Here is a 4,421-nt window from a genome sequence, read left to right on the forward strand (position 1 = left end):
AGTGCAAAAGAAACTTAGTTATCCTTATTTATTTATTTATTTATTTATTTATTAAAAACTGATGGCATTTGTGTGTTCTCTGAGGTTTTTAAAAGTTGAGATCTTAGCAACTTTTAGGACCATATTTGTTTTAACACATGGGACCACAGTCTCTGGCTTGTGTCTTCAGTCAGTCAATCCACCGTAGAAGGGTAGGAACGGTGCCTTGTCGGGCACCAAAAGAACAACTTTCAGGAGCTAGCAGGTTCCAGGGGAAGGTACCGAGCCGTTCTGAGTAGGGTGACACTGTCTGCACCCCCGGCGTGAGAAAAGCAATAGGCTGCGTGGGGACAGTCGCGGGGCATGAAAGCATAGAAGTCAGGGAGCAAGGGCCACCCAGGCCTCCGGTGTCCGTGCCTGTTCCTCGGTGCGCGTTCCCCGCGGGGTTCAGTGTTGGGCAGTGCCCAGGGCAGCCTTTCCTGGGAGGGAGGTGGTGGTGGCTGTCCCCGCCCCTGGCCTCTGCTCCTCCGCCCTGGCTGCCGGGCGGGGCTCTGCGAGGCCAGCGCTCCAGCGCCACTGTAGTTTCTGCTGCGCCAGCGCTAGGGCCCACGGTGTCGCTCAGCCCGGTAAGACACATCCCACGACGCTGTCACCCTCCCACAGCCGCTCGCTGTCCCCCGTTCTGTCTCCGCGCTCCCGGCCACCCCTCTTCCTTTCCAACCCCTGACACACGCTGCTTTGGTCTGGGACTAGGTGGACTTCAGAGCTTTCTCCGGAGTGGCTGAGACTCAGCGATGCAGAGAGGATGGCCCTGGCACCTTCCCCACCCACACCGCTTGGACCTGCGGTCTCGGTGCGTGGGAATTTCAGAAGCATTAGTTCCACTTGTTGGCTGTCACTCAGCACCTTGCCCTGCCTGCAGGATTGAGACCGGCATTGGTCTGGGGAGGTGCCCAGGGCGCTGTGGGGGTCAGTGGAGGAGCACGGGCCAGGCTGATTGGCAATTGGTACAAGGGAGAAAAGGCTCTTTGGTGAAACTTTTCCATCTTTCTTTTACTTATCCGAGAGCCACCCCAGCTCACACACTCAAGCTGAGCCAGAGAGTTTGCGCAGGCTGTGAACCTCTGTAAACACAGAGTTCTGACCCGTTTTTGCCTGCAGATACTTCTGACAGTTCTGAGTTTGGATGAAAACTAAGGACTCTTTCTCAGAAGGTTTTCCTTTTTGCTTTAAACTTTAGTATTTTATTTCATGTGTGTGGTTGTTTCTTTTGTGTGCCTAATGCCCTGGAACTGGAGCTACAAGCATTCATCTGGGTGCTGGGAGCTGAACTCTATTCCTCTGGAAGTAAGTCCTCTGTAAGAGCTCTTAACCCCTGAGCCATCTCTCCAGCCCCTCTCAAAAGATCATAAAATTAAAGGCAGACTATGCTGAAAGAAAACAGCCACTAAAGTATTAAAAGAATACCATGTAATTTTAAAAAGCAAATAACTATTATAATTTTGAAATACCAGAGAATTTAGAATTCAATATATAGGCACTACCTGTAAACATGTTTCTAAAAAGTCATAAATACTGCTAATATTGCTGTGGCCAGCTGCCTACACAGCACTAGAAGAGAATATTAAATTTCAAGTAGACATCAGTGGAAGGTAAAGATTTTTTTCTTTCATTCAGACGATTGGACTTCAATGTAGATAGATACCCTGTTAGCAGAAAGAGTGCTGCTTTACTTGTTAGGCAACTTAGCTTCTGGGGTTTAACACTTCCTCCAACTGCCACTGTGCCCTCTATTCTGAGATTCTTTGGGCATCTGCTTCTCTTAAAGAGAAAGAGAAAAGCCCAACATCCTTCCCCCAAACCAAACAAGCCCAATACCTTCTCACAGATGAAAAGCATTCTGACTGTACTTGATGCAGAGGGATGCAGTAAGTACCCCACCCCCACCCCTTCTTTTAAACCTTGTCCAATACTGGCCATCACATCCCTAAATCTGGTACATAAAAGATTTACTGGATGACTTGGAGGTGGTTGCTTGTGAAAGCATCTAAGAGACAGCTGGATGCTTGGGAAATGGCTGTTTAAAATGAGTTGCTTCTTTTGAATCTGTCAGAGCAAATCCATAAACATGCTGGGACTTGGGATTGTGAATACTGGTGAGGGCCCTTGGGTCTGTTATGAGTCTGGTGCCCCACTATAGAAAAGAAACTGTCTTGATGGGAAAGTAGAATTCTAGAAGTTTCTTTTGCCCATGTGTAGGCTTGTTAATATGTTGTAATGCAGGAAATGTCTTGTAAAGAATGGAGACAGAAGTCATGAGGAAGCATTTTCTAGATGCACATTTCTCACCCCCGCCCCCAATCCCTCACCTGTCACAAACACTTTGACTCTGGAGAGTTGGTAAATAGGAGAACAGTGAGTAATTTACTAAAAGCTGCCCATAACAGGCCTAAAGCCAGCTAAGCCTCCATTACAGATGGTGAGAATTTTCCATGGAAGTGTTGGTCTTGTAACCAGTCTGTACTTCTGTGCATATTCATAGGACAGTTGAGCTGGATGAAGCTCAGCTCATTCTTCCCCTGTCTAAGTTTGGATGATTATCATGAGATTTTTCTCAACTCCTCAGATCTAAGCTTATTCTAAACTACAGAGAGAAAAACACCTCTAAGTTCAAGAGAACTATCACCCTATCCCCTTATATTCAAATCAAACTTCTACCTTCAAAGTGACCTACCCATGATCCTATAGGCTTCATTTGCTTGCTTATGAGAGGGGGCCAACAATTCCCTCTTCAGTGATTGTCCTGAGAAATTACATACAGCACACATTACAATAACTCCCACAAATGACCCCTCCCTGGCATGTTTTTCTTATACTTTGGAGCATGCACTTAACCATAGCTGCTTTCCAGAGAATCATAGTACATATTGGTACAGGAAATGGGGCATCTGGTTTCTATTCTGATTATGTCACAGGCCTAAGCATTTGATTTTGCTGTTCTTTGCCACAGAAATTCTATCTGAGGGATCAGTAGACAAATGTCCCTATTGGCTGTCTGCTGTGAACACCCACCTCTCCTTCCTATTCAATGAGAAGTGAATGCAGTTTTAGGAAGTAGAGGAAAGCATGGCCCATATGGTTAAAGATGAGCCCCATTTGGTACTACCTGGAATGCAGAAGACCTGGGTATCCTTCAGACAAAGCTTCCTTATGGATGGGTAACTGTGCCATTTGGTCAGACATTAAAAAAAAAAAAAGAGTCCTTAGGGAGCCTGATGTACCTGCTACCTGTGCGTATCTCCTTGTCCTAACCATCAAAGGACTGAATTCAGCATCTAGGTTCAAACAACAGATATAAAATCTGTAATCAAAGAGTCTTTTCTCATTGAGACGTTATGGGCTGGAGTCCAGGCAATGGCAAGCCAAAGTAATTGACCAGTTTGTTTATAGTGACACTCCACCCTTCGTAACTTTCTTGCATGTACCTTTGAATCCCAGCGTACTTTGGTCTGATGAGTAATTTTATAGTGATCATTTTAATGATTCAGGAAGCCAGGTGTGGTGGCTTGAGTACCTATAATCCCAACATTTGGGAGATGGAAGTGAAAGGATTTGGAGTTCAGTGTTATCTTTACTTGCGTATCATGTTAGAGACTTTCCTGGGCTACATGGCAGCCTGCTTCCTCAACCACCTGTTCACCTGTCTGCCCAAACCATCCATCCATCCATCCATCCATCCATCCATCCATCCATCCATCCATCCATTCATCCATCCAAATAAACAAATACAAGATTCAGGAGATCTGGGCCTAAGCTGACCCTTGCTGTGTGACCCAGTTACTTCACTGGAAACCTCCATTTCCAGGGAGTCTGTAGCTTGGCCAACACAGGTTTGTAGAGCCCTTGACAGAAAAGCTGACTAGAAGCCTACTGTGTAGGCGGTAGCAGAGGGGAGTCGTTTGTTTTTGTTTATCATGCACTAGACTGTGAGGGTCAGGTTCCCCTGGCAATCAGAAAATGGGAGCAAACTTAAACAAGGCTTATTTATTTGTGTGAGCCAGTCAAAACCCTTACTTTTCAGTTAAAACAATTCAATTCACTGGTGTGCAGTATCCTTTATTAAAGGCAAAATCTTTCCTAATGTAAATATGATTTTTGTTTTCTGCTTGGTGAGATAACCGATTTTATCATTATAATGCTTGTTTTGATTATAAAAGATTATTAAGTACTTAAGCTTGGAGGAACTTTCTTGTAGCTAAGGGGGTCACTGCTTTTTTGCAAAAGTCCTCATTAGTAATTTTTTTCAATTTTATCTATTTATTTTTGAGATTTTAATTATATTACACTTCTTTTCCCTTTCCTCCACCAAGCCCTCCCATAGGGCCTCTTTTTTGTTATGTGTGTGTTTGTGTGTGTGTATGTGTGTGTCTCATATATATATA

The 4,421-nt window shown here is 44.8% G+C and overlaps 1 protein-coding gene across 1 annotated transcript in view; it reads left to right on the forward strand.

Annotated features, from left to right (window-relative positions):
* The first annotated feature begins 516 nt into the window (after nt 1-516).
* Nucleotides 517-4,421, forward strand: part of Sqor (sulfide quinone oxidoreductase) — a 41,583-nt gene continuing 37,678 nt past the window's right edge. The window contains exon 1 of the mRNA XM_028784966.1: nt 517-605. The gene's annotated coding sequence lies outside the window, so the exon portion shown is untranslated. The remainder of the gene's footprint in view (nt 606-4,421) is intronic.

This window comes from Grammomys surdaster, unplaced genomic scaffold, assembly GCF_004785775.1.
Source record: "Grammomys surdaster isolate TR1022 unplaced genomic scaffold, NIH_TR_1.0 124988, whole genome shotgun sequence".
NCBI classification, from domain to species: Eukaryota; Metazoa; Chordata; class Mammalia; order Rodentia; family Muridae; genus Grammomys; species Grammomys surdaster.